Source organism: Mauremys reevesii, linkage group 9 (assembly GCF_016161935.1).
Source record: "Mauremys reevesii isolate NIE-2019 linkage group 9, ASM1616193v1, whole genome shotgun sequence".
NCBI classification, from domain to species: Eukaryota; Metazoa; Chordata; order Testudines; family Geoemydidae; genus Mauremys; species Mauremys reevesii.
The window spans coordinates 37,357,386-37,378,174 of NC_052631.1; positions in this window are offsets into that span (position 1 = coordinate 37,357,386).

Here is a 20,789-nt window from a genome sequence, read left to right on the forward strand (position 1 = left end):
GCAGAGTGTACCCCAGGATTTGGGTTGTGCAAAGAGCACCATTGCACCCCTCTGCCTAGTGGCACTGAGCATTCCTTGCCCACAGATGAGAATCTGCCCCTGGGTTTAGACAAGCCTCATGTTTGGCTGCTTATCTGAATTTCTTAAGGGTTTTTTTGTCCTGCCTCTTGTCTTCCAGTCCAACTTGGTTATTCTACCCCCATATCTCATCCTTTCCTCTCTCTCTCTCAACTCTCCTCACTGATCCCAGTCTCTCAGTCCATAGCCCTAACTGATGCAGCTCACTTATAGAATAGAACAAGTAACATGCCCAGAACAAGTTCTCTTCTTCTGTTTTCGCTAACCTGGGAGCAGATCAGGATCTGTCTCCTGTTTCATTCATTCATTTAAAATTATTTGCTGAAATGTTTCATGAATTTTGTTGGACCCTTTATTTTGCTATTCAGTATTCAACAATGTCAAAGTGTGTTTGTTTCCCCTAGGTTTTGATCCTGCAGCTAGATGTATTGACTTGAAGGCTCTTCATAACTTTGCTGCTCAGATCTTGTTGCTGAATTGGCACCACATGTTGCATGGTATTATTTCTACTTCCTGATTGGATGAGCATAATCCTCAGGTTTCTGAGGTGAATGCTCACACAAAGCATATTTAAGATTTGTGTTCCACCTGCATTCACAGTAAATCTAATAAAACTCAATTGCAAGAATATTTGCAGAAAGTGAACACAGCAGGACTGCTAACAGCAGCAGCACCTAAGTAATTAAATTTGAATGGGTGTTCACAGGAGATCTTTTACATTATTCACCCATCTCTTATGCTTTTCACTCATTCTGATTCACCCAATGAACGTTATTAATTAACTAAATAGAAGCATAGATAGAAAATAAAACCAGACAAATCTTTGAAAAACAAGTTAATATACGAAGAAAAAATATTCAGAGCACAGATACTCAATGGGAGGGAGAAATCTGAAAAGGAGTGATGCTGAAAAAACCTTAGGGTTGATGGTGTGCAGGAAATTAGCCATGTGATTGCAATGTGATCTAACAGCAAGAAAGGGCAACATAGGTTTGGGTAGCATGCACAGAGGAAGTAGTTTCTGGGCTTAATTCAAACATACTGGCACAGGGGATCTATTGCCACCCATTTGTGCCTGTGTTGGGTTGTTGGTACCGTACACCGCCACAACCACTCTTTCTGGTACTGTGCTCTCTTTGCCCCTGGATACTCCTGGGACACTGCATTTATAGCCAAGCTCCACACTACTAGAAAGAAATTGACAAATTGGAAGGCATTAATAGAAGATAAATAATGATGATTGGGGGCTAGAGAGACTGATGCACAGGAATAGATGTAAAAAGTTCTGGGAAATATAGAGCTTGGCTAAATGATAACTAAGGGGGCTAAATGATAACTAAGGATGCAAAATAACAAGGAGCAAGACAAATTATAGACAATACAATACAACCAGGAGTAATAGGATGAAAGCAAGAAAGGGAAAATGTCAGTGGAATAGCTAGGAAATCATCCTGACTGATCTCTTAGGTTGTAGAATAATCTGCCAAGGGAAGCTGTGCCAGACCCATCTGGGAGGACACTTAAAACTTGAGCCTTTGGGATTAATAAATCAGATTTACAATAGGGAACAATATTATCCAGGCCAGAGGGATTGCCTATCTGCCCTTTTTCATCTCTACCCTCTATGATTTACACATGGAAAGGGCTGCAGAGGAAAATCAACTAGAATGCTAGTTAACTTCCCTGTGCAGCTGGCAGCTTTTCCATCTGTAAAGCATTACTGCTGCCAGTCCTTCAGAGACCAAATGGGAAAAGGAGAAGAGAAAAGGAATTGAGGGGGTGGGAGGAAGGAGCCAAAAGGGGATTTTTAGTAGGGTACATCAATGAGAGAATGTACAAAATTGAAAAGAGACAGATTAAATGAGAGCAGTGAGAGAAAAGGGAGGCAGGAGAAAGAAGAGAACTTTGGCTGACAACTGAAAATTTCTGTTGGGTGAAATTCCTCCCTATTGCCTCATGGAATTATATTTTGAATGTCTTAGTCATACTCTGTTGCATCAACCAGGCAAGATACTAACAAACTTCAACAGGACTTTATTTTTAAAGTGGAAACCTCTTTCCCAAGTTGCTGCAGCACCCTCTGTAACTCTCACTCTGCCTCCTCAACTCCTCCCCGCTCCTTCCTGTTTCCTGTCTTTTCAGACTCCCAACAGCCAGTGCTCTCAGTTCTAATGTAACCCTTCTGCCCCTCTGAGCTGGCAGCAACAAGGGCCGGGTTCAGTATCCAGGGGTTCCGTTTCAATAACACAATGCAAAACCGGCTCGAGCCCCCACCAAGTGACCTGGGACAATTACCTACCACCCCCCGGGCACTTTTAGGAGGCAATACTTCCCCACTCGCAAGCACAGAGTCCGAGTGTAGCAAAATCCTTTTAATAAAGGAGGGAACCAATGCAGCATCACATTGGAGAGACACCACAAACAGGACTATACACAAACCATAAGCAAAAAACCCACCTCCAAGTACATTTGGCACTGCCCTTTCCCCCTTAGGGTCTTAAGTCCAATCACTCCAAAGTCAAACAACCCAAAAGTCTCTGTCTCTGGTCAGTGCCACCCCAGAGTTCAAAAGTTTATCTGCAGAGTTTCCCCCCACCCAGCCTGGGTGGAAATGGGGGGGGCACACACAGGGTGTTAAGGGGCACCTTACGTGGGCCAGGGCCGACTGCCCCGTTTCTCTGTGGAGTTCTGCTGCAGCCTTCACCATGGCTGGCTCCACTCCACCAGCTGTGCTGTTCCTCCAGCAGACCCGTGAACCACGTCAGCCGTCCACGCGAACCGCTCCACACTGCTCACTGTTCTATGGGCTGCTCCAACATGCTGCAGACTGCTCCGCTCTGCCAGCCGCTTAGCGATCGATCTTCAGGCTCCCCCACTCAGTGATCTCAGCTCAGTAAGCTTAGCTCTTTTAGTGATTTCAGCTCTTAGTGGTTTCAGCTTGTAGTAGGGGAGCCCCAGTGCCACATTGCCCCAATGTGAATTCAGGTCAGCAGCCTCTAGATGAACTCCTAAAGGATTCAAAATTAGCTCTGCTCTTTAACAGTGGAGAGAGGAGGATGTGCAATTGGTGTTCCAGGCCCTTAAATGGGGCCCATACCATCAGGTACACGCACCAGTCCCCAACCTCTCTCCCTTCATTGGGTTTTGGAACCCATGTCCCTTGTCTAGCAAGTACTATTTAATGTAGGTTGAGTCATTTCTGTCATAAAGCAGTCTCATAGTTCCTCATTCACATAATTAAGGTGACAGCACTTTTTTTCCTTCCTGCCCCAATAACAAAGAAATTGGGGAACCCACAGCTATGAAAATAACCATCCCAGGCTGCTGTGTGTTATGCTAAGTGGAGTCGGTTTACCAATGCAAATGCACATTCTTGAAATTCCTTTGCCCACTCCTCATAATTTACCACTGGATGTCAGGGTAGAGCTCATCCTGACTCTGCTTACACTAATAATCACAAGCAACATCTAAACACCACATACTCCCATATTTTTACATAGGCCAGCCTTCCTGGCCATACTACATCTCCCATTTTGCATCATCGTCTCCTTTTCTCCTGAGTTGTCATGGTGCTTCAAGCAAGCAAGATTGTACAATCTGTGAATGGCTTGCCAACTACAGAACCAGTTTCTCCTCCCTTGGTTTTCACACCTCAACTGTTAGAACAGGGCCTCATCCTCCCTGATTGAACTAACCTCGTTATCTCTAGCTTGCTTCTTGCTTGCATATATATACCTGCCCCTGGAAATTTCCACTGCTTGCATCCGACGAAGTGGGTATTCACCCATGAAAGCTCATGCTGCAAAATGTCTGTTAGTCTATAAGGTGCCACAGGATTCTTTGCTGCTTTTATGGTGCTTCATGAAAGTCCCTGACGATGGTGTATCCTGGGCGTTATTGTCTAGCTGTAGAACCCAGCCCATATGGGAGGGAGGCACCTGAACTACTGCCATGAGGTATTGTGGTGGCATTTCCAAATCAATGTTTTTTTCTGATTTTGGCCAAAACCTTTTCCATTTTGAGAGTTTAGTTTTGTGATGAAAAGTAAAAAATTTTCTGCCAAAAGTGGACACTCAGTGAACATTTTGTGTTTAGTCAAAAACCCAGTTTTCTTCTGCAAACAGTCTAGGTGAAATTTCTCAAACTAGCCCTACCTGCAATTAGCTGATAGATGCAAAGCAGTAAGGAAAAAGGGGAAGGGTCACACTTTGATCTTGCTTGTACAAAACACCTTTTTCAGAGTACATGGCATCAGAAACATCAGTGGAAACTGTAGACACTGTTTTTCCATAAATAATGGGTATTTGGGATCTTGCACCAATGCCACAGAAAGTGGACTGATTCTTTGAAAGAGCACCCTAATTATTTAGTGGTGACATACAACACACAAAAGACTAACCTAGCTCAGTAAAACACTTAAGCACTCAGTCCCAGTGAAGTTAATGGGACCTAAGCATACACTTAACATCTTCGCTGAAACAGGGGATAAACACCTAGGGCCAAATCCTCAAAGGTATTTAGATGACTAACTCCTACCTGTGAGAACCAGGGCCCTAGTTCCTACTGGTTTTTCTCTTTTATAAGAATGGTATTTCCCAGCATGCCTTTCTGCAGCTGGCCATTTATATTTTGCAGAGCCAAGGGAGAAACACCTTCATGGTGCTGTATGTTCCTTTAGTCAAGCTGGTAAGTATTAACTCTTGTTATGTTTCTCACTAGCCTGAATAAAGGACAGCACTCAAAGTATGTACCTTGCAGCATTGTTTTATAAATTGGAAAATGGTAAATAGTCCTTGCACGTGAGCCCAGTTAATGTCTCAATTACAAAGGCAGCTCCATGGGTTGAGTCAGAATTGGAGGTGATTGTGGAGTTTATAGCATTAAATTCAACATACATTTCCCCAAATTTTATGTTGGGGAAAAGTCAACATTTAAAGTGGTCAGCAATGAATGCCAGCTGCTGGTTAACATGCACTTCAGATTTCAGTGGTCACAGTTGCTTACTTCATAGTCCTATGTTCTTGCTTAGCCAATTCCATTGGAAAGGTATGTGTGTATATGAAACTAGAAACTGCATGCAGTAGCTAAATAGTTATTGTTAACTGTAAATCTCCATTTGTGGATCACATGCTCATTTATAGATTGCAGGGCACTGAGAATAGTCCTCAGTGTCTATTGTTGGAGATACAGGAAATCTTTTGTTGTTGGGACATAGAGATATGTTGAGAAACATTGGGTTTGATTCTGATCTCCGATACATCAAGAGAACTCCACTGACTTAAGAAATGGGCTCATTGCTTGTTTACTGAAATTTGCTTAAATGGAAAGTAGGGAAGCATCACCCTCAGTGTTGCAATCAAGAAAAGCCTGGCTTCACCTGTGAAATGACTGCTCAGTGTATTTCCAGAGTGGCACTTTTTGTAATTATGTGATTGAGTGTAATGATTAAACAGTATATAATTTAATTTAGAATTTAACATGCTAATCCATGAGTGTGTGTATATATAAATACATATACTTATAGATGTGCTGGTTTACAGGTGTAATAGTATGGTGACTGCTTTTATTTGTTCCACTCTCTATGGTCTGTTTCTATTGTAGTTAACTTTCAGTGTTGTGCAGTCAAAGCAATTTTATTTTTTGGCTTTGGTAGCTGATACACAGCTGAGTGAATGATGTAAAAATATTTCCACTAATGTTAAATTAATGTGCTTGGCCACATTCATGCACCTTTGTTTGTGTTTGCTTTTTTTCCAGTGGTTGAGTTTTACTGGCACTAATCTATGTCAAGATCGTGTTTGTAAAGATTTTTGAGGGGTGGAAGGAAACTTCCTGGCCTTGATCCTGCCAACACTTATTCACATACTGAACTTTTAAGCATATCAGTAGTTCCATTGACTACAAGTATTGGCACTGGAAGTGCTTGGGAGCTCAGCCAATGAGGGAACAGCAATAGTACAGTGTGCTTTTTTTTCTGACCTAATTAATACAGTGTGTATAGTAAGCATTGACTGCTCTCAGCAATGGATAGGAATCAATCCACAGATTTAGATTATTCATCAAAGAATTATGAAAACTTACTAAACTAGTCTCTTTTTCTGCTTGTAAGATAGCTGTGCAGATTGTGATTTCCACTAAATTCATTGGATAAATGACTTTGAGTTATTCACCATGCATCCATAAAAGCTGCTATAGTTTTGCTTTCCTGGTTCCCCGTAGTAGCACAGGGCTTTGTTTCCTACCTGGTGGCCATGTTCCTTCAGAGTAAGCCCAGATAGCAAAGGAAACAACAAAGGCCACAACTTAATAATAAATATCCTCTGAACACTGTGGCAGACATGCAATAAACCCCAGTAGCAGAGGAAATAACAGTGCAGTTAACCACTTTAACACTGATAATAAATTAGAACTAATAAGCTACAGTACCAGGACAGCAATTGCCCTGACATAATGAAATGCACTAGTTTTAAACAAGTGGCAGCTGTTTTCATTGTGCTTTCCAGTAAGGAATCGGTGTAGGCATTATATCTTCTGGGTAATGTTATTGAGAGGGTTTTCTAAAGAGCTCAGCTTCCATTTAGGTACCTAAATGAAGTGGGGAGAGTTTCAAAAGTCCTCAAGATCTGGGAGCTAACACTGTTCCTATATGTGACCAACTGGGAGCTAAGCACTTAAATTTTTTTTATATAGATATAGATAGCTGAAGTTGTGGGTGCTGCATGCTTTTGAACATCTGGCCCGATATCTCCTTTCTTTCTGTTAAAGCTAAAACTGGCTCAACTGAGAATTATGCTTACCATGTTCAAACTCAGGAGTCACAGTAGCAACTGTATCTCTGTTACCAATTTATGTCCCTGTGGATCAAATAGTTCTCCATCTCATTCCACTGACGACTCCATGGTGAATACACACTCTGGTACTAGAGGAGAGGCCTGCTTCATAGTAAAACCATTCTTCAAGGTAGCTAAGTGGTGTGTTTTGAAGGAAAGGCTGGGGTGCCTCTTTCCATGAGACAAAACCCCCACAAGGAAACAGTTACATATATAAAGGGCAGAGGGTCCTGCATTTTGCTCTCTCTCACAGCTTGGCACAGCTTAAAACACATGGTGTGTTTTAATTTAACTCCACACCAATTGAATGAATATAGTAATGATCATTAATATTTTTATGTATAAACCACTACTGGTTATTAATTAGATAATTCTAGCCCTTAAAAGCCACACAAGGATATGATTTGCGATTCATGACGGAGTCTGAGCACTTGTGCTAATTTATTATGGTTTTGGAAACTGAAATGTAAATTTACAAGCCTTGTGCCTCATTATTACCATTATTTTTTATTCCGAAGTCCCCTGACACATATTATTGTGCTACTTCTGGCGTGCTACTGGAAACCAGGATAATAATACCAAAAAAAATTGCTTGTCTTGTATCTATTTAACATTGCTGGGAAATTGAGACAGCATGGTAGCAAAGTCGTGCAGCAGGTTTCCCTCCGACGTGCCCCCTTGTGTGGTTTGTGGAACTTTTCAGGTTTTCTTCATCGCTTGATTGCAGAAACATCTGTTTCAGTTTTTGAGAAATATTTGCAGTAGTTTTACATCAGGATTTAATTACTGCCACTGAAACATTCCCGGGTGTCATACTGTACTAATAGATTTTAATCTACACTCCCTTATATCTATGAAGTGCAAATGACAAATAGGAGCACTGCTTCGCCGTGACTTTAATAACAGCAGCTATTTACTGAATAACTATGTGCTGACTGAATTCAAGGGAAGGACAAACCTCAAAAGAATTGGGATTTGGTGTCTAACTCACAAACTGATATCGCAATTGGATATTTTTTCCATTCCGCTTGCAGAAAGCAGACCACTAAATTCTAAAATGACCTTAACCACAAAAGAATCTTTAATCTGAATCTTGAATGACTGCGAGCCATTAGAAAACCTTAAAACACCGACTATTACTGTTTATGCATTTCTAAAGCACCAGTCACTGTGATCTCTGGGTCTAGGACTTGAGTTCATGTTTGAGCTATAAGGAATGTTTCCTTTTAAGAGATGATCTGCTGTGGATTGTTTATGTACACTTGTTAACAAATTAACATGAGGAACTAATCTCGTTTTAGTATTGTCCAGAAAGTAGACTTCACCTAGGCTGTGAAGTTTTAGACACCTCTGTGCCATATTTGGAAACTATAGAAACACACAATAGCAGAGGCAGCACTAGGCAGGGGCTAAAATGAGGTGTAAGGTCTCCCCCGCCCTCCCCCCCCCCAAATACTTTACTCACCACTTGTGGATCTGATTGTCTGGAGGTCTGATTCCTTCTTGGTGCTATAGTAGGAGAGAGAAGGGGAGTGTTTTCCCAAAGCAGGTCACTCTCTTCATTAGCTCTGTTATTGACTTCCCTGCACTCTAGCCTCGTTAGCCCTGTAGTGGTAACACAGTTAAGAGACCAATGGGGGCTAGATTGTATTCCACCTTGTGTATCAATGGCTGAGTAGTTTTGTATTGGAAAAGCATTTAATAACCTGTGCAAACCCACAGGAGGCATAATTTGTCACTAAGGGCATAATTTGAAAACAGTGGGTTTTGCAGCTGTATTTGGGGCTAATTTGGCCCAGAGAAGCTTTATTATTGTGGCTTCTGCTCTGTTCAGAGTCTCATTGCACCCGACTCAGCAGTATGCAGATGAGATGGAAAGAATCCAGCTTGACTGTCAGATGCAGGGTTGAGTTTGCAGGGCTAGAACTTGGAAAAAATACTGAGTACACAATATGGAAATCATTGACATTATTGTTATGATTTATTATTGATATTATGGTGGCACCAGATGCTCTGATCTACATTAATGTACCAAAATAAGTGACCTACTGCTTCTATTCTCACTCAGTCACCTGAGTTCGAAAACTTTGGACTAAGTGTCTAAGCAAAATATGCATGAGTGGGTGCAACCAGAAGGTGTTGGAGGCAAAATGTGCAGTTGTGCAAACTGAATTTAGAAACAATTTAAAATATACAATTTAGAAACTACTCTTCCAAAAATTTGGCCCATTAAGCTTACTTCATGCAGTGGTCTAGCGATGACAAATATTAATAATCTGATACCTGCAGCTTGTTTTAAATGCCTTCAAACTAAGGCCTCATCTAAACTAGAAAAATGTTTGCTGGTATAGTTATGCCAGCATAGAAGTGTTTTTTGCCTGTATAAATCATACCCAATTAAGTGAGCAAAATAAGATTTACCAGCAAAAGCACTTCTATACTTCATAACTGCATCTATACAAAGGCTTTTCCTGACAGAAAGGTTGCAAAAAATCCTGCCCCAACAGACGGTGCTATAATGGCAAAAGTGCATTTTCCTTTTCCTAAAAACTATTAGAATTCACAAATCAACCACTCTGCCCTGGGTTTTTAATGCTTTGCAGAAGGCTTAGTGATGGATTGGTTTGTCTAGGTGTTTGCTAGGCTCTGACATTCAATAGCACATGATGACAATGAGTTCCAGAGAGCCCAAAGAATCCTCCTCCAGCTTTCTCCTGAGCCCAGGAACTCATTTCACATCTCATTCATTAGACAAACTACCTGATCTGAAAATGGGCATGCAAAATACTCCAGATTACTCTGATTCCAAGTTTAGTGACCCAACTCCCCAAGGGAGCACAAATAACTCAACCTCCGAACCTCAAAGAAAACATTTGATTTTTGAGGGGGCAATTTATGATGGCTTCAGAATGAATGTAGGGTAGTGTTTATTGAGATATGTAGGTTGAACAAAACAGTATTTTGTTAGTGTAAAATGGCAAACCTGTCCCTTAGCCTGTAATTTCTGAGGATTACCGGCTCCTACTACACTCACAAACCCACAATGTGCTGTTCATAACCTATTTGCCTTGGGCAAATTCATAACAATTCAAAGTTTTGTTCCGAGGATGGAACTTCATCACTTTGACATTTTGTTTCTGATAGAAATTGTACATTTCACAATATCGCAAATGAGTGACAACTCATCTATTATCTGTCTATACCAGTTTCACTCATCACTATCATCACAGTACTTAAGTGTAAAATCAGTTCGCAGTTCCATTCACACACATCCATTTCAGCTTCAAGGGCAATTCCTCACAGTTCTTGTCATAGCACCGATGCAGGTTAGCAATGAATGGACCACACAGCATTTAGCACTCAGATAAACACCCCAAAGTTCAGATATTTGTCCAAACCTGGGCTGGAAATCTCATGAGGACAAGCCTTCCTGCGTGATTTCTGGTGCTTCTGCTCCGAGATCCAACTAGTGCTTAGAAAGCCATAGATTTTAAACCAGAAGGGAAAATGCTGGTAACCTAATCTGAATGTTTGCATAGCACAGGCCATAGAACTGTGCTCAATAATTTCTGCCTGAATTCCATAACTACTGTTTGAAGTATAGCACATCTTTTAGAAAGACCCAGGCTTGATTTAAAGTCGTCAAATGGTGGAGGATCTACCACATCACTAGATAAATTGTTCCTCTTATGGTTAATTACCCTCACTATAAAAATGTGTACCTTAATTCTAGGCTGAATTTGTCTAGGTTCAGCTTCCAACCCTTGTATCTCATTATGCCTTTTTCTGCTATATTAAAGAGCCATCTACTACCAAAAATCTCTTCCTACAAGTGCAGGTACTTGTAGAATATGATCAAATCACCTCTTAACTTCCTCTTGGGATAAACTAAATAAATGGAGCTTCTTAAGCCTCTCCCTATAAGGCATGAATGAATAAAGAACTATTAATTTTAAAAAAGGTCAGTTGACTTCTTTTCCTATCATTTATGTATTTGTTTTAAAATGATGCCTGGGGCCCAAGCTCAGTTGGAGGCCTCTGTTTTTCTAGGTACTATAAAAAACAAAGACAAAGTTCCTTCTCTGAAGAGCTTACATTCTAAATAAGCCAGACTGACAAAGGGTGGGAAGGGCAGAGAGGTGAAATGACTTGATATGCTGTCAGTGGAACAGAACCCAGTCTGCTGTGTCCGTATGCCCCATCCACTAAACCACACTATGTCTACCTTTTTGGTTTGTTTTGGGAGATAAGACTAACTTTGTGCCAACTATTACTTAGTGAAGATTGTGGGAGTGGGTCATGATTTAGTTTTTCTAATGTCTAGTCTCATTAAAAGTGGATAGAAGACGCTACCTATATGTGAAATAAAATAAAAATATCCAAATAATAACTCCCAGTGACCTTTGTGTGGACAATGATTTTAGGGAAGAGGCTTTAAGTGTGACGGGAGAAGGTGGTTATGGGCTCTCAGGTAAAGATATAACCCAAATTCCTTATGCTGCCCACATTTTTGCTATTAGTTCAAATCTTTCCTCTCCCCTTCTCTTGGGTGACCATGGAACTGGAGGCTGGTTTTGCCTACAGTTCTGTAAGGCTCAGATTATGATTTGGAGCTTGCTGAATAAGCCTTTGCTACACAAATTCCTAAATCCACTAAACGAATTTCCTTTCCTAATTCAAAAACCCAACCAACAATTTCATGTCTTCTCAGTCTTACCAAAGGCTTTTTTTTCCTGCCAGGCTCAAGCAGCAAGATGGGAATGTGGGGTAGCTACATTTTATCCCCTTCTTCCCTTGCATTTGTTTAAAGCCCCATAATAAGATTATTTTTTCCTTTGGTACCAGTTCACACAGACCAGTGCTAAATGTAAAACTCTTGGCCAACAAGAAAGCGAGCCCCAAAATGAGCAGCGTTTAATGCACCCCTAATCTAATACCCTGATTCTGCACTCACCAGAGGGAAGGGGAGGACTCCTACTGATTTCAATGGTGCAGTATTGGTCTTTGAAACACTTAGTCGTATGTAGACAGACACAACTGTGTCTGGTGGATTTGCCCTAAAATTCATTCTCTAGAAAAAGTACATTGGGCTAAATATTTCCATTTCAAATACATACAGTCTTCTATCTTCACTGGACTGTATGGTTAGATTAAAAAATAAGACCAAATACTGCATTCTATCCTCTTATTCTGGATTATATTGGCATAACTCCATTGACAGCAGTGGAACCACTCCAGCTTTACTGCAGGGTAACTGACAGCAGAATTTGGCCCACCAATACATGTGGTGCTAAGATTTTTATAGTCGAATGTTTGTTTATTGCATAAAACATTTTTGTGTGAAGAATGATGGCTCATTTTCTAACAGTTCCCACCAAATAAGTCAGATTTAAAGGTATGCCAATCAAATTTCACACTACTGTTTTGCCTGAGCCCAGATTTAACATAGGTGTGTGGCCCATGTGTGAACTTGGAGGAATGAGAGAGAGAGATGGCTAAGAAAGGAGATGCTACTGTAAATGGAGTAACCTTGTTTGATGATCACAAGAGAAAAAAAACTCTCTAGAGGCCATGAGTATAGCCATGTCTAGCAAGGTCCAATAAAGGGGAAGATTGGTCTGCCTATAATGTCACCATAACTGTAATTCTCAGGAAACAATAAAACTCTAGTATGTTATTAATTCAGCTGTTCTGGTTACTGAAGAGATGCTATTTGAGTACTGCCATTAATTCATCATTTTACCTGCTAATATATTATTTTCTACAGGGATTCATTGTTTTAACCCTCAAAGTGAATTAGCCTGGGGCATATTTCAAAGATTTCTGCCCAATTAAATCAATCCAAGGACATTCACACTGCATCAGAGCCACTTGCATTACATTAAAAAAAATTTAATAAAACCAGTCAAGAGGGTAAGATATCTTTAATAGGACTTTATCATTGAGACTTTAAGTTAGTAAAGCTGGTTTATCTATCTATAAAGAAGAAAATATACTTGGCTAGTCCCACAGGAATCATATACTGTCGAAATAGCCTAACATAGGCACAATCACTAATGGTGGCATTTGTCACACTCATTGCTCACACTCATCAGTTTGGGACAGATAATTCTTTCCCAGTAAACACTGATCCTCTACAGAGAACACACACAGCAAAATACCAATATACGAATCCATATTGTTGGAATTTCAGTTATACAGTTGTAAGAAGACATATTTTGCTAAGAAGAATGTGTGTGTATGTGTAACACATCTACATACAGCCAGAGAAACAGGGAAGCATGGACTCATGATTAGTGTGGTATGAAAACTTAAACCAAAAACTGGATCGATAGAGTTTTGACTAAAAAGAATGAGGAGTACTTGTGGCACCTTAGAGACTAACAAATTTATTTGGGCATAAGCTTTCGTGGGCTAAAACCAACTTCATCAGATGCATAGAGTAGAAAATACAGTGGGAAGATATATCTATATCTAGAGAGAGAGAACATGAAAAGATGGGGGTTGCCATTGCACAGTGTGTGTGCAATTGCATTCCCTATTTGTGCATACAGTTAATGCAATTACACAGGCAAATGGGGTAATCCCTTGGGCTAGTAGCTAACTAGGCACATTTACCCTCACTGTAATTGTAAGCACCAGTTAGGTGTGCATTTTGCATCCCTAATTTGTTTGAAAACCTAACCCACAATTCTTAGCAGGGTCTCAAAAGTAGTAGGAGAACGAGTACCTCAGTCACCCCATAGTTCAAATAGCAACTGCTAATAGTGGCTCATGTAGAACAAAGCCTCCTCTTACAGGTACAGTTAGTCCCACAAATGAAGGAGGGACATTACTATTAAATTATTTTATTTGTGCTCTCCTTTTGTGACAGTAGTGCACTCTCCCTACAAACAGGAAATAGTACTCCTACGACCAAAACCTATCCCAGTTCCATATGTGTAACTCTTGCATTCTCATTGGTATCAGTGATGTCAACAAAAGAAGCACAAGACAGATTTGTACTGGATATTATCCCACATCGGGGGGGACACAATACACAAATGATCAACTTGTAGCACACATTCTATTATGTTTTTACAGGGTATTATTCCATTCCAGGGAGGCTAGCAGTGTGAAAAGAGAGAGAAATAACACAGGACGTAAAGGGAAGACAGATCTTTATAGGGAATTATCCTACACCGGGAGGCTAGCATTGTAAACAGAGGAAGAAAAACAAGGCAAAATGTAAAGATGAGATTCTTAGTTGGTATTATGCTGCATCAGTGTGATCTAACACACACACTGTTCGAACAGGGTAAAGAATTCACAATGGAAAAACTCATCCTAAGATTTTATCCCATTTTCCTGTTTGCTAATTGTCATGATCAAACTGTGATTTTTACTAATTTATTTGCCAACAATAGTTACTCCATGGATGTTATGTGCAAACAAATGTTAACATCTCTAGAATGGCTGTGGAGCTGCTTCACTTTTCACAGGGGACAACGGTCTGTAGATCCTTAGGGCCCAGAATACAGTGCCTACTTCACACTTCTCCCTGCCACTAAACCCTGTTAGTTTTAGGGATGTGCAGAGAACCCCCATAGAGCTGCACTCATCAGTTTGCAATGCCTGCGGACGCCTTGTACAAGCTCCAGAAATCCTTCCTCCTCTGCTCAGCATGGCCCCTCACAGCCATGCAAGGGGGGCAGAACTTGCCCCAACATATGGACATCAAGTGATTGGGGGAAAAGGGCAGGGACCTCTTCCTAGAAGGACTCCATCTCTCAAGTTAAAACAATCACTCCTATGTAAAAACAAACCAGATTCAGAGGACATCCTGGGAATCCATATGCCTCTACCCTTCCAGCATGTGTCTATGCAGTAGAGAGGACGTCTAGTTGCACAACCTTATGGCGAGAGAGAGGGAGAACAAAGAGCCTCCCAAGTTACACCACTGACCACTAAAGAGTGTGGGTGAATGCCACTTCATCAGCTTTCTGTCCGACAGCAAGTTGTAGAGTAGTCTGCTTGTTTTGGGGCTTCTGTGTCTGGCCCTGTATATGCTATGGCGTTGCGGCTATACCACGGTAGTGCCTTAGCACAGACAGTGCAGAATGGGTTTTCCCATCACTGTAGGTAGTCCACCTCTCCAACCAGTGTCAATGGAAGAATTCTTCCATTGACCTAGCCACATTTATGCCAGAGGTTAGGTCAGCACAGCTACAGTGCTCAGAGGGTGTGAATTTTATACCCCCCCACCCGAATGCTGTATCTCTGTCGATCAGGCCCCAGCATAACATTCCTTCTGAGTACTGTATATCACCCTGTAGCTGAGACAGAATGTGACCTTCTGAGGGTGTGATAGCTCAGGAATCAATGAATATAGATCTAAAAATCACAAGGTGGATGAAAAATCAACTTTTTGTGCTATCCATGGTAATTTGAAGCTCAGTCCAGGGCTGGGTTGTTGGGGGCTTGAGTGAATGTGATGCCTACTTTGTTGGACTGGACTCCAAATAGGGAATGCTTCATTTTTATCCTGAAGAAGACAATCCTGTTTTGTAAAATAATAATGATTAAAAAGGGAAACAAAAGGGAAATCTGAAGCACATTAACTGCGTATGTGTGATTTGACGGAGTACTAGTTAGATACTACTGAATGCACAAAGTTTCCACTCACAACAGCACCATTGTTCAAAATGTGCTGCTGAATGTGGGAAAAGTGGGAATTACTCTTTTCAGGCAGCTCATCCCACTCTCTGGGTACAGCAAAGCTGTTCCTGACCATATTTATTCTTGGCTTATAACAATTCTTCTGGGGTACTTTTTTTTTCTTTCTGCAATACAGCAGATTGCAAAGCCCCCCAAACCAAGAAGCCTGTTTGTCTTTCCTCTTACACTGGCAAAAATAAGGAGTAACTCCAATGAAGTCAATGGTGTAGTGTTGGTGTATAAATGAGGCCAGAATTCAGGCTTGTATTTCCCATTCCTTTCCTACCAAATTACTCAGTTTGGACAAGGTAGGTCAATAAGAAATGAGGAAAACAGAAATTATAACAAAGCCAAAAAGCACAATTCTACACTCCTTACATATGTAAATGTCACATTCAATTTTAATGCAAATTCTTGTCTGATTAACAATGACTTATGAAAATATCCTATGGAATTTTGTAGGAAGCACTGCCTAGTGGGTAGGGCACTGGACTGGCAATTGAGAATTCAATTGCTGGCTTAGCCACAGAATTCCTATGTGACCATAGGCTAGTCACTTAATCTATCGTGTGCTCAAGTTTCCATCTGTAAAATAGGGATAATATTTGCCTACCTCTGAGATGTGTTGAGGATGAAATCCATTCATGATTGCTGGGCACTCTGATACCTCTGAGGGACATTTAAGTATCTAGATAAAATTTAATAGAAAATGCTAATTTTTCCATGGGTTTCAATATTAGAATATAGTAGAAAACTATGTTCCTGCTACTATTTTTTTTAAAAGGAAAAAAAATAGATTAGAGATTAGCATTTTCTATTAAATTCTATTGCCTCCCAAATTCTGTAGAATTTAACATGAACAATAAGATTCTATGGGTGCTTTCTGTAAGAGAGGACAGCAAAAATTGGCCTAGAAAATAAAATTAATGGAAGGTAGGAAAGACAACATTGCAATACAAAAGATCAAAATAAAAGTGGGTTCCAGTGCAAAATCTGTTTAAAGGAAAAACAAGATCAGGTCCTATGTGGTTAATTAGAGTAGACCTATCTGGGGAAAAATATTTAAGAGGGGGTGGAAATTAGCATGAAACCCAGAAAATGGAAAAATCCAGTGGGTGGAAAAGAAATGGTTGCTGATGTGATTTATATGCTTCTACTCCCTCGTCTGGCACAAACTTCCCGGGTTACATACGTTAGCTGGTTTCTAGGGCTTCTTTTCTTCTGTAAAATATTTGCATGTCTCGGGGATGGAAAAAAGCCACTTCCTGCTCTCTTGCAGTGATCCTCTTGAATGGTCTAATAATGAGTTAATTTAGCAATAATTACAGCATATACTACATGTATGTATAAATACACCGGGATTTAGTTCCCATCAACATGGTATCTATCTACCTAGGTTCTTATATGGTGCCATTAAGTTGTCTGAGCACCTCAGTTAGCCTCATGATTCAATGGGTGCACTATACTAAACTTCTGAGGAGGTACTGACCACCCACAGTGGCACCATTTGCCCTAACACTGCAACCCTAATCCTGGCCTGGTGAGGAAGGGAGTCCCCAGAGGAGTGGAGAACGAGTTTCCTTGCACTCACACACTGAGGCAGCTCCTGTCCTGCAGGGTTGATCCTGGCTCCCCGCAATGCCACTCATTCAAATTTGGACACCCTTCCATCATGACAGAGGGGCAACCAGGTGAAACATGAATGGTGCTGCAACTTCAATGGGTTCCAAAATTAGAAAGTTTTCTTTTAGTCAGCAGGTCCTTGTTTGTTTTTTGTTTGGTGTTTGCTTATTTTACTGTGGTGTTAATGTGGTCACATTGTTGTCTGGGATCCATTTATATAAATGAGTTATGAAATGCAATGAGGAATCATATTTTGTGTCTCTTTGCACCAGCCAATACAGCTTCTTAAAGACCAGTCATGGGGGAATAACCACCCCAGAGATTATACCAGGGAAATTCAACTAACATAATTAGAGGAAAGTTTGAACAAAGAGATGTATCTTGCATCATACCTGGTAAGATGTAGGCTCTGACAGATTTCTAGTGGGGTCAAAGCCCAGTGCCCAGGGACTGCTGCTGTCAAGGAGAATTCTTCCCAACCCACATACTACACTCCTCAAGTCCTGGGTACTAACAATTAAAGCATTCCCAACTGACTGTAGAGTCCAGGCTGGGACATACGGCTGAAGTGGTGTCTGAGATAGGTGAGTCGTAGACTGTTATTACCTTAGTTTGGACTTGGGAGTTGCAGTTTGATGAGGATGGGTAGGGGATGACAACTGTAAATATGCTTTGTTATGGATGACCCAAATTTGGTCTCTGCACTGAACACTTACATACCACCAGTTATCCCTACTCTGAGTAGGAATAATCTGCACAGGGCTGGATGCGCAATACCTGCTCTCAGGTCAATGAGCATTTTTCTGTTTTTCTTATCAAATGGATAAAATAGTCAGCCTTTCCGGGTCTTTCAGCCTCACAAAACAGATACCATTTTGATTTGGGCCAAGGAGATGCACTTACTTTACAATTTACCTTGTACTCACATTCCCTTATGAGCAATTGGAATGAACCAAAAATAATTTCTACAGCACAGCCAGACAAGTGCTCATTCCCGGGGATACATTTTACAAACCGGTTTGCCCACTTTTTGCTTACAATCAGGCCTGTGTTAAAGTATCACCAGAGAATGAATGAGCAGTGAGAAATAATCCACCCTCTGGGGGGAAAAAAGAGGAGGATCTCTGGCTACAGGTACACATTCCAGAGCACAAGGCAGAGAGTGCCTGTTTCTATGCAAATCCCCAATTCTCAATACATATGCTCAAATTAAAGGTCTGTGAACTTAAACCAGACCATCTAACATTTCTTTTCATTCCAGATTTGCTGTACTTCTAAATATCAATTACCAGGTTTGTGTAAATTATAGGGATGCTGAACTTGGAATGGCTACAGTGTGTTTAATTTGTCTGTACAGGAATAATGAGATTGTGAAAATCCTGAGCTAGGAAATTTCAGACACATTTATAGATAATTAATGCAGTGTTGAAATCAGCACTGTGTGTATGTGTGTTTTTAACTAGTAATTTAAAAGAGCATTATAGAAACACATTAACAGTTAGTTATTAGCCAAGGAAATGTTATGATTTTTTTAAGACTAACCTCCCCACCACCCAACGAGTTAGTGTCATAGTTCTATATAACATGGGCCTAATATAGGAAATCTACTGCACTGGAGAGTCTACAAATTGATTCCTTGCAATTTTTTGTCACATCAGGAATTACAGCTAGGTTAAATTATTGAATCTTTATGTGGCAGGACAAGAGAAATGTACTTTTTGGATAGAGATGTGCAACTGGTATTTTAACAAGGAGCTCCCACAGAAATGTGCCCCATTAGCTTGTGATAAGTCTATGTATGGTTGTGCATGTCCTCCCAGAAGGAAGGTGGAAAGATCTATTTATTTGTTTACCCATTTAAGCATAAGCTTGCTTCCTTCATGATTAGTCTCACATGGTGGAAGTGTTTAGAATGTCTTCCTGGGTCTGATTCTCCTCTCAGTTTAAGAGTGTAAATCAGGAGTGTTTCCACAGAAGTCAATAGAATTACACTGGTGTAAAGGTGCTGTAGATGAGATCAGTATTTCACCCACTGAGTATAATGCATGTATAGCACAGGTGTCAGTCTGGAATCTAAAGGTGGGGGGGGAGAGACTTTTTTTTTTTTAAAATATCCTGCCCCTCTACATGTAAATAAACAACTTGACTTCAACCTATTTTTATGTATCAATCGATCTGCCTGTTAATCTGTGTGGTAATTTTCCATAGCATGTATTGTCCCCTCAGATTCCAAGTGATAGCTGCCATTTCTGAAAGAGACATTTCCCCAAGGGACTTTGTGACTCTCTGAAAACCCTTTCCAGCACTTCACTGACACAGGAGGAGAGAGCTCTGAGTAATCTTTTATTTTTCATACAATATATGAACATATCGTCTCTTTCTGTTCCCTACTCCACTCTTTCCCAGGAGTTGTGAAACTTACAAGAAATTTCTCTTCATTTGTTGGCTTATCGTGTAGCATTATAAGGCAGTATTTAGACACTCTCTCTAGGATTGACTTTCAGTTGGACTCTAGTGTATATGTTAGAATGGCATGATGTCTTTAGCAGCTTTCACCGGAGTGAAGATCCTTCATAACACACTATTAAGATATGGCTTTGAATCACAATTTTACCCCAAATTTCTCTCTCCCTCTTAACCTGATCAGACCCAAAATTTGATACAGCAATTCAGTCAAATCCTGTAGGTTTCACCTGAAATCATGAGAACATGAACTTTGTATAGATTCAGCACTAAACCATAATTTGACCTATGACTGTTCCAGAATCCTATGTCTGTTCCAGAATCACTTGAAAATGTGTGAATCTCTTGTAAATCTTTCAACAAACCAGCTCTGAATTTCACATGTGCAACAAAACCTGAAACCAGGCCAATGACACTTGGTTTTTTGTTTCACTGCAGACATTTCAGAGAGCTGCAATACATATCTGCGTATAGGATGTCTACAGGAGGCATTAACTTGGGCTCATTACAGCTTGCCATCTGTAGTGGTGACAAAAGGAGCTACATTAGAGCCTCAAAACTCTGTAATTCTTCTCATTTTGCCCTGCATCTTCCGCAAAGCACTTAGGTAATTAGCACTATAAGGAATTTTTGTTTCGCTGCATATATGATTCTACTCCCCTTACCCCTCCTGTATTTCAAGACACTCTGTTATTTAGTATTTGCTGCCAGGTTAATTTAAGGAAGAGCATTTATTCCTGTCTAATTGTGCTTTTTCTAGATTCTATTGCCAGTTGATATTCATTTCTAAGTGATGTTGATCAGGCTCCTAGCCTGTAAGGTGTACAGTATAACTTTGGGTCAATATAACTCATAACAGCAAATAGAATGGAAGTCCCCCTTCTCAGACACAAAACATTACATTTTCCCAGTGAGGAAAAAGACATTAAAAAAAGCTGAGACTCCAAAAAGAGCTAAACGGAGACAGTTTCTAGGTATTAACAGGTAACCTGATTATGGAAGATTAGTGTTCTATCAGGTAGCAGAGTGTCTCTTTTGGGACACTAATACCTGTGGATTAGGCGGAGAGGTAACGGTCTCCAGGAATGTGTGGTTACA